Consider the following 11,010-nt stretch of genomic DNA (forward strand, 5'->3'; position numbering starts at 1 on the left):
TTAGACCTCATAGCAGATGCAGGCCTGCTGTTTCTTGGACTCTGCCTCCCTGCCAGGTGGCTGTGACTCCTCAACACCCTTTGCTGTTTTGGGAGCATGTGAGAATGAAAGCAGCTGAAGTGGGAGATTGGAATTTGTTAGAGAAAATAGGTCCACCGAAAAGGATGGAGATGGCTGCTGCTGCTGCTTCTGGTGGGCCTGTGGCTTTTCCTGTTTTCAAAGCTGCTCCTAACTGAGGACAACAAGATAGCCATCAGGTTTTTGCATGAAGGGTTTTACAGGACCTTCAGTCAAAAGTAGATCAGTATGATGTTAACTCTTCACAGGTGATGTAAGTGATTCATGTTCTAAATGCTGATGTACTTGCACCTTATGATATTGTTCACCTTGCTACGATTCTGTTTCAGCCAGTGCAGTATGGTGTATTTCAAGCTACCTGGAAACAAATGGTTGAAAGGGTAGCTCTGGACAATATGCAGTTACCTCAGCACGATCCACCTCACGGTGTTGATGCCTTGCTGGATAATGGACCATTCTCTAACTTGGATTTACAGGCAAGATGGGACCCCCTGGTTCTGGAACAGGCCCAGCAGCTGGGTATGAGTGCCTTACTTGAAACAATGGAGATGGCAGCTCCTAAACCGAGGTATATTACCATCCAGCAAGGGGTGAAGCAACCTTTTCTGCAGTTTGTGGAGAGGGTTGCTGCAGCCCTTGAGAAGCAAGTAGAAGATGATGAGTTGAGGCAAATTTTATGCAGACAGCTAGCACGGGAAAATGCGAATGATGATTGTAGGAGAATTATTGATTCTTTACCAAGAGATCCCTCACTGTCTGATCTTGTAGTTGCTTGCTCAAAGGTCAGTTCAGTTGAATATAAACTGGCTTCTTTGGCAACAGTCATAAAGTCCTCACCCAGATGTTCTGCTTGTGAAGGATCATAGCATGTGAAGACCCAATGCCATCAAACTACTGGACAATATGCACTCTCTAGGGTAATTTGGACCAGTAAAGTGCCTTGTTATCGTTGTGGTAACTTTGGCCATACTGCTAAATTTTGTAAGTTAAGATCTTTTTCAGGTGGTCAAAAGTGCAGGGAAACTGGAAGAGGAACGTGAAGGGGCACGTGGAGACACAAATACCCCGACGACAACCACGAGCCCTGCCAGCACTGCAAAGCTCTCCATTTGTGTCCAATACACAGGAGCCACGAGAGGTGGTAGCTGATACAGTAACTATTTTGACAAGAGGTATATGTAAAGTGCCTCTTGATGCTTATGGTCCTATAGGCCAAGGTTTGAGTGCTTTTCTGATGGGAAGATCTAGTAGCACTATTCAAGGTATTAATTGTCCATTTGGGTCTTCTTAATTCTGATTATGTGGGACAAATTCAGGCTATAGTGTCTGTTCGTGAACCTCCTGTTGTTATTCAAAAAGGTACTTGTATTGCTCAACTTGTTCCTTTTATGAGTTGTGTTTCAACTGTAGTGGACTGGAGTCATGACACTGGAGGTTTTGGATCTACAGGATCACCTCAGGTTCTCTGGACTCCAAAGGTGACAGATGAGCGTCCAGTAATACAATGTTTGGTCACTGCTAAGGGATGTCACCCAGAAACTACAACAATATCAGGTTTACTTGACACAGGAGCAGATGTAATTATAATTTCACAGCATGTTTGGCCTCCAACATGGCCCCTCACTCAATCAACCTTTGGAATTTTTGGGTTAGGTGGGTCAACTGCTGGTGCTTCATCTGCTATTGTGATCACTGTAACACATCTGAAAGGCCAACAAGCTAATATTAGACCATATGTTACTAATGCTCAGCCTAATTTATGGGGACGTGATTGCTTAACCCAATGGGGTGTTACGATCACAATGGATTTTTAGTGGGGGCCACTGGGATGCAGGGCTTTAAACGTCTGGTTGTGTCCTTGACATGGCTGATAGATAAGCCTGTCTGGACTGATCAGTGGCCTCTGCCTATTGAAGAGCTTCTTGGCCTGCGAGGCTTAGTGAAAGAACAATTACTAGCTGGACATATTGAAAAATCATTTAGCCCATGGAATATACCAGTGTTTGTAATAAAAAAGAAATCTGGTAAATGAAGACTTTTGCACGATAAATGCTGTGATGGCCGCAATGGGTGCTTTACAATCAGGTCTCCCAAAACCTACAATGATTCCACAAGGATGAGAAATAATTGTCATTGATTTGAAAGATTGCTTTTTTACAATTCCATTGGCTGATCAGGATAAGGAAAAATTTGCCTTTACTGTACGTTCTTTAAATCATGAGGAACCAGCCCAAAGATATCAGTAGACGGTTTTGCCTCAAGGAATGATAAATTCTCCAAGTATTTGTCAATGGTTTGTGGCACAGGCTTTATATAAGGTCTGAGAGCAATTTAGCAATTGTTATTGCTATCATTATACGGATGATATCTTGTTGGCGTCCAAAAATAAACAACAATTTTTGGCTCTCAAACAATGTGCTGTGAAAAATTTAGAAGCCTTTGGTTTGGTTATCACCCTGGAGAAACTTCAAAGACAGATGCCTTGGAGATATTTGGGCTTGATAATCACCAATACACAAATTGTGCCTCAACCTGTGAAACTGGACATTGATATTAAAACTGCTGTTGACATACAGAAATTGGTTGGTGCAATAGATTGTCTTAGGCCATACTTGGGGATAACCAATCATCAACTGCAACCTTTGTATGACTTACTATCAGGGATAGCTTCCTCTACCGATGAAAGACATTTAACTGCTGCGCCAGAAAGGCTGTAGAAGAAATTGAATTGGCCTTGACATCTAAATTTGTTACTAGGATAGATGTTTCTGCTGGTATGCAATTATTTATTTTGAGAGATGATGAAATACCATGTGGATTGTTGTGTCAATGGAATAATAAATGGGAAGATAAATTGCATATTTTGGAGTGGATATTTTTGTCTTTCGGGTCCCGAAAAACAGCTCCCGGCCTGTATGAGCTTTTTGCAGACATCATTATCAAAGATCACAGACACTGCCATGAGATCTTAGGCCATGATCCTGTAACTATTGTCATGCCGGTACAACAATGGTATTTTGAGTGGTGTTTTCAAAACAATCATGAGCTGCAATCTGCTTTATCTTCCTTTACAGGTCAAATAGCACATCATTTACTTTCTCATCCTATTTTGCATTTCACTAAGAGGATTCCTTTTCAGGGGAAACAACTTTGCTCTTCTGTGCCAGTGGAAGGTGCAACAGTTTTTACAGATGGATAAGGAAGAACTGGAAAAGCTGCTGTAGCCTGGAAGAAGGATGACCGCTGGGAATATGAAGTAATGGTTCAACAAGGGTCTCCTCAGTTAATTGAACTTTGTGCCATACTCTTGGCCTTTATCTTATTTCCTAGTTCCGTAAATAGAGTTACTGACTGTGTTTATGTTGCTAATTTAGTGAAGCAGTTGGATCAAGCTGTGTTGCATAATGTAAAGGAGAAACCATTATTTGTTATGTTGTTAAAATTGTGGATTGTTATTTGTAATCGAAAGCATTCTTATTATGCCTATCCATAGCCATACATCGCTACCTGGATTCTTTGTTGAAGGTAATGCCTATGTGGATTCCCTTGTGGCTGCCTCAGCAGCAAAAACGGTGGCTAGTGTGTTACAGCAAGCTGTTCTATCTCACCAATTTTTTCATCAGGGTGCTCAGGCACTATGGCAGCAATTTGAATTACCACATAGTGAAGCAAAGTCAATTATTTCTTCTTGCCCTGATTGTCATATGTCTCATGTTTCACAATATTATGGTAGTAATCCTAGAGGCTTACTCCCTTTCCAAGAATGGCAAACAGATGTTACAAAAACGCCTGAATCTGGCCATTTAAAGTACATTCACATTACAATTGACACCTTTTCTCATGCCATGGTTGCCGCAGCGTTGGCAGGTGAAACAGCTCAGGATGTTATTTATCATTTTTGCCACGCCTTTTCCATCTTAGGCGTTCCATCACATGTAAAGGCCCGTCATATGTTTCAAAGAAATTGCAAGTGTTTTTTCGTGCCTGGGGTGTTGGTCATTCTACTGGTATCCCTCATGCTTCAACCGGCCAAGCAGTTATTGAACATGCTCATGGTGTGTTGAAGCACCAGGTACAAAAACAAAAAGGGGGAATGCAGCGGGAGTCACCTCAAGTGAGATTAGACAAAGCCATTTAAACTTCTTGTGTCCTTTACCTGACTTACAAGTGTCTCCTCTATTCTACCATTTTTCATCTTTGAATTCAAAACAGCCAAACTTTAAGAAAGGTATTAAGGTATGGGTAAAAGATTTAGTCATGGGAAAGTGGACTGTCCCAGTGGAATTAGTAACATGGGGAAGAGGATACACATGTGTTTTAACAGAAAATGGCCCTCATTGGGTCTCTGCCCATTGTGTTAAACCTTATTTGGAGCATACAAAAAAGGACAGGATGGGGGGTTCTACAGTGAGAGCAAAATGAGTAGGTAATTGCATTGGTTATTAGGTGGATGGAAGCATGGACCCTCAAGGAATGTGTGGTAAAGATGGTAATTCAAGACAGAGTAAAGGTAGTTATAGGCTTACGCTGAAAATCCAAAATTTAAGTTGGTGGATGTTACTTTTGCTTCTTTTCCTTGAATTCTCTTACAGAGAGGTTGGTACTACTGAAAAGTGTGTCTTGTACAATTTCCTTTTGCAGGGCACTGACAGTCCCAAAATAGGGGAATTAGATGCATCTAAGGGAGAAGTGTTGCCTTTGCACAGGGGGTTGAATTAGTAACTGAAGTCCACAGTTTTAGCAACTAGGTTGGTTGCCCATTATGATAGCAGCAACCAGTTGTAAAGTTAAATGGATGCTATTTGGTTCTAAGTGGTGACTAGGCAGATGACTTGGTCTCTGATTCTGTGTGGGAGAAAGTTATTTGATTAGAAGTGAAGGTGTCATTCTGCTACAAATGTTTCGTCGGGAAATTGCGAGGTCTGTAACAGTATTTAAAGATCTGTCTTTATGTACTTTGTTTGTATATGAACCTTAAGACTGTGAGGGTGTGTGTGTGTTGTGGAGTTGGTAGAAGTTGGTTATCTGTAAGTGAATGAAGAATGGATCCTCCATCTGCTTGAATTTTTGCAAGGGCCCTGCAGAAGTCCTTAGCAGTTGTATTTGTGGGTCAAATACAAAAAGGGGGAATTGTAGGAAAGACATTCTGTGCTGTTCTTGTGAGCCAGCAAAGGCTTCCTGATGATAAGGAAAGCCCCATATCTCTCCTGAGGAAGACACCGAGGTTGTCACCATGGAGATGTGATGAAGGACAGAAAGTTAAGGGATACAGACTCTAGCTGGCTCACAGAGTGATGTGGCACCTTGGTCACCCACTGAAAACTTTGTTTCATTCCTATAACCAATGGGCAGTGAATGTGTATGTTAAGTGAATGTAAATATCTTGAAAAAGTATAAAAGCAATATATTGTTGTAATAAATCTCTCTTGCACCCTTCTGATGGAGTCGTGGTACTTTGTACTGTGTCGTGCTCTCTAACGACAATTTTCTTTTACACACTTTGAAGATTACAAACAACCGTTCACATGCACATGTTTGTTTCTATGCACATGTTACGAAGGAAACTTTAGGCAGCAATCTGTTCGGCAATGCAGAGATTTTCTCATCAATATGGAGAAGACTGCTTTTAGGACTCATGTGAGCAGCAGGGAGAGAGAGCTCTGCAGACCAGCTTTGCAGCTGCTTTGCAGCACCAAGCAAGTATTTACTTTTTTTGGGATTCTGCCTTTTATGAAAGTATTTGGAAGTTGCGGACTCTGGTTTAGATACATCAAATTAAAAGGCTAAGATGGTTTACCATCCCATGTTATGTGGATGGAAATTATCTGAATGTGCTGCATTTCCTTGTATTATGTCTGAAGTATCTCACAATGTCTGGAAATGTATGCTGCTGAAATAAACTGTAGAGCTCTGAACAGGTCCATTTAATTTGTTCAAGAATCTCCCAGATCTTTGAAGCTGAGGTTGTTGAGGGTTAGCTTGCTCAAAATGTTTCTTCCTGATACTGCTTAGGAGTTGTGTTTCACAAAATGTCTTCCAAGCCAAATTGCTGATTTCCGTTAGTTTTTTTTTTTTTTTTAATTTTCCTCTCTATGAATGTTACAAATTCCATTCCACTATTACAGCCTCCAATATTCCTCTCCAAGGGAATATTTTACTCCAAGCAGTAAAATATTCCTGCTTGACTGTAATTTGGGCAGACACCTGTAATTTGAGCAATTATTCCAGGTGTAATATTTGTAAAGCAGGGTAAATAATTTGCATGGCTAGTGGATGCCAGGCACATACTTAAATAAGCTGCACCAATGCTTCTTCTTGAAAAAGCAGAATTGATCCACACTGAAATTACAGTGAGTGGTTAGGAGAGTCATTGTTTTGGTTTAGGGCAAATTTGGGAGAAAATTTCTAAAGCTTTTTTTTTTTTTAGAAAACAGATTCAAGTGGATTTTGTTCTAATTGGTTTGGGAAAATATTTTCTTGTAGAAAAGATGAAAAAATTGTTTACTTAATAGGCAAAGTATTCACTAGTACAAAAAAATGAACAATATTGAAGAATAAAGCTTCTTGTTGCCTTGAAGAGATGACAAACTTAGAAAGATTTTTTGTGGGTTGTACTTTCGCTTACTTAGTTTTTTAATAGTTTGTCTGGCATTGGGAAATGTTGTGGCCTAGGCTAGTCTTGGTGTGCTATAGGTGCAAATTGTTGGTGCTCTTCTGGTTTTTCAGTTTAGAGTAGGTTCAAATAGTTCTAAGGAAAAAGGAAAACTATAGTTGAGGGAACTTCTCTGCTTCAGCTAGCTAAAAACTAACTAAAAGCAAAGGAGAGTGCTGTCTTGCTGTCTGTGTTGTAGTCTTGGAGCTGGAATGTGGAGGAGTGAGTGCAGTTTCAGAAACAAACTGTGTGCTTCTTCTTTCCCCCTCTTTTGCTCTCAGAGCCAGTCTTAAAGGTGTAAAATTTGTCTTTGAGCTAAACAGATGAATGGGGATACAATTCAGCATCACAAAGTCATCTAGGACATTCCACCCCATATCCCTATATCATCAGCTTACTACTACAATACATATTCTATCTCTACAAACATATATATTATACATACATGTATATATACAGTATATAGTAATATATACCCAATGGTAGTAATATTTAGCAAATAGTGATATATACACATCATTCTTGCTTAACAATCAGATCTTTTTGAGGTATACATTGTGTTGTTTTATTTTTTTTGTATTATTTATTATGTGCAATTTGGTTTCTGAGCCAAGACAATCCCACTAAAGGGTTTGTCTGTACTTGAGGCAGAATTAATCCAAATAGTTTTTCTTAATAAACTTTTGATATGTATTATTGGGACTTTGTTTATTGTATGTAAGGGTTTAGATTGGGTAAGGCATGTTTGCTTGGTGGAACTTTGGTTGTTAACTAACTAGGTAGCTTTTGCTAAATGTTGCTCTTATTTTTGGTAGATGTCTCATTTAATATTTTTAAGGTGGTTTTTACTAGTTTATTGTACTTTTCTATTTTGCTTGTAGTTGGTGTATGGTAGAGGATATGATATACTTACTTAATGCTATGTTTTCTAGCATAGGTGTTGATACCATTGTTCTTGAAATGAGTCCTATAATTTGATTTAATTTTTTAGGGGCACTATGCTTTTAAAGGACTTGGTTTTTAAGGCTTAGGATGGTGTTATGGGCTGTAGCGTGAGGCACAGCTCATAGAAACAAATAGCTAGGTTTCTAGCTATTTTGTGGTGGTTTTTACTATTGTAAGTACATAGTGCTTGCTTTGGTGGGTTGGAGGTAGTGTGATGTAGTTAATTTGCTAGGCTTCTTTATACTTATATTTGGACTACCCCTTACTGTACTATAGGGGTTTTAAGTGCCTGGCTTGCTTGATCACAGCACACATCTTATAATCATGGATCATTTGAGAAATACTGTTTATGGTTAAATCTATTTTTTGGTCTTGTGCTTATTTATAAGTGGCATTTCTACCTTGATGACTTGAGGCATCATGGGCTTATTGAGCTAGGAATAACTTTTTTTGTGTATGTTTATTTTTGACAGTTCTATTTTTGTATTTGATTTACTTGTTTATTGTTTTGGTGTTTTTTATTAGGTTTTTCTCTGGGCACATGGATATTTATATGGCGGATTTTTATAGGTAGCTTTTCTACTCTGGTAGCGATGTTTTTTTACTCTTTAGCAGCCTAAACTGGGGTTTTTAATGCTGTTAATTACTTTTAAAAATTTTTTTAGCTATCTCTATAGAGCATTTGTTACTATCTACAAATTAATGTAGAGATAGAGTTTTGGCAACTTTTCTTTTTTAGGAGTGTTTAGGGCTAATTGAACAGTTTGGAGTTTAGCAAGTTGCCTTGATTTTTTAAGTAGCTTTTGCAACTTGTTGTGTTGGGTTTTATACAGCTGTTTTCTACTTTTGTTTTATTTCTACAATGCGACAAGAACTGTCAGTGAAAAGAGTGAAATGTGTTTCTTTTGCTGACAGTTGTGTTTTAGTGCTTATTGTTTTTGAGGTGGTTTGGATTTTTTAAAAGCTGCTAAGATTTTTCTTTTGTTGGAGTGTAGTTGGCTTCTGATTTTTTGTAGTTTTGATTCTAAAATCTTAATGCCTGGTTTTGAGTTTTATTAGGTATTTTTTGTTAAAGGCTTTAGGACAGATTATGGTTTTTGGTTGTAGAGTATGTTTTTTTTATATTCGGTCGTGTCTTGATTGGGTTAAGGGCTATGGTATGAGTGATTTCTTGCTTAATTTAGGCAAAGGTTTGTTGTTGTTTAGGGCTCTCTTGGAAAGTGTTATTTTGTGGGTAACTACGTAGAGAGAGTTTATGATTTGGTTGTACTTAGGAATATGTATTCTCTAAAATCTTATGGCACTTAAGAAAGCTTGCGGGTTTTTTTGTTGGTGGTGGTGGAGATGTGATTTTGTTGATGACATTGGTGGGAATTTGATGTTGTTTATTTTGTTATTCTTAGGAATTGGATTTTTTCAGTAGGTTTTTTGACCTTTTTTGATAGCAAAATTGGTTTTTGGGAGAATTCAGATGATTTTTTAAAATTATTTTGGTTTTTTAAATGCAATTATATTATTGATGCACTGCAGATGTTTTGGAGCTTTACTTTTTTTTGTTTAGTTTGGATTAGTTTACAGTAGATGGTGGGCTTATGTTGCTATTTTTGGGGTAGGTGGATTTAGGTGTATTTATGTTTTTTGTGGGAAGGCAAATTGAGTCTTGATTTTGTTGTTAAAGGAATGGAGAAAAATGCATTTCTAATGCTAATAGTGGTCTATTACTTTGTTGTCGAGGATTTTAGTTTGTAGTGGAGTTTTAATATGTTTGGTACAGTAGTACTTAATGGTGGAGTTACTTCATTTAAGGTATGGTAGTCTACAGTTTTGGTTTTTTTATATTTGTGTATAGGCTAAATGGGATTGTTGAAGGGTGAATGGGTTTTGTTGATTACTTTTTGGTTTTTAGTTGATGGATTATTTTATGGATGGGAATTATATTATTTTGAGTTGCTTTATATGTTGGTGGTGTATTGTTGAAGTGATAATCGCTATTTGTTGTGGTTTTATTTTTAGGAGTTTTATTATAGACAGGTTTTTCGATAGTTTGAGTAAGGTGTTTAATTGTTTGATGTTTTCTGGTTTTATAGCTGCTATTTGAAATGCTGACTTAAGGTTTTTTTTGGGTTTTGAAATATTTCTTTTGGAGGAAGTTTATGCTTAAAATGTATCGGGCTTTTGGGCTAGTTACAATAGGGTGTTTCTTCTACTTATTTTTAGTCAGGTTTACATTAGCTTTTACTAAAGTAAAATCTTGTGATCTTCTTGTCATGTTAGCAACAGAAAGAGATTTTGTCTTTACATGTCTTGATGAGATTAATGCGCACTGCGCACCAGTTTGACTAAGGCTTCATATTTTTGTGGTTCTGATGTGCTACTCTAATGAATTCACGAAGTCTAAAAACCATGGTTTTCGCTAGCCTCTACTTGGCTAGAGGCAGGGCCCCTCTAAGCTTGGTTTTGGGTTTTTTTGAGCATATGTTTTGGAGGTTTTCTTAAGGGGATTGGACATGTCATCATCATTATACTTGGCAGTTCAGCTATGGACTATTGAAGTGACTATTTTTTTGGTGGTGTTTTTTTCTGACTCTTGCTGGTTTTCAATTCAAGCACTTGTTGTGCTAGAGCAGCAGTAGATTTTCTATCTCATCTCTTCATGTTTTCTGTACAACCATGCAGGTAGAACTACAGCTCAGCTCGTGGGGTATACTTTTTATCTGTATTTGGGGGATGTTTGTGTTTGGTATGAGAACTTTTGATCTGTATTGCTGAGATTTGGAGAAGGTCTTTTTTAATCTCTGTTATGAATGAAGTTCTATATGTTTAGTTTAATAAACAACAAAATTGAATTTAGCAGCAATTTTAATTGAACAGCAATTGTATATAAATGAATACAATCAAGTATATTAAATATAATCAAGCATATACAAAAAAATTTGGCAGTGATTAATTAAGTATCATTAAGGTTCGTATAAAGCATAAGCAGAACCCACTGGGATACGGGGAGGGCTTCTCACTCTGCCTCACGTACGAAACAAAGTAATCCAAACTAAACTTATATACTGTATGCAAATACATATTCATTAATTTTTTTCATAAGTCTCCTCCTATTTTCAATTCTTGAAATCTACGTCACTATGTGCTATACTGCATAGTACATACTCCACTTGTTGTTAGGGGGTCTCCTGGCTTTTTGGTGGTCTTTTCAGAGGAAGGCTTGCTGTCTTCCTTGCTGTCCCTGTCCTCTGAATAACTTTGGAGGTTGTGCATGTGCATTAAGCTTTGTGTTAGGTGAGCAAGCATTATGTTCCAAAAATAAGCCTTATTATTTCATAGAT

Source organism: Molothrus aeneus, chromosome 9 (assembly GCF_037042795.1).
Source record: "Molothrus aeneus isolate 106 chromosome 9, BPBGC_Maene_1.0, whole genome shotgun sequence".
NCBI classification, from domain to species: Eukaryota; Metazoa; Chordata; class Aves; order Passeriformes; family Icteridae; genus Molothrus; species Molothrus aeneus.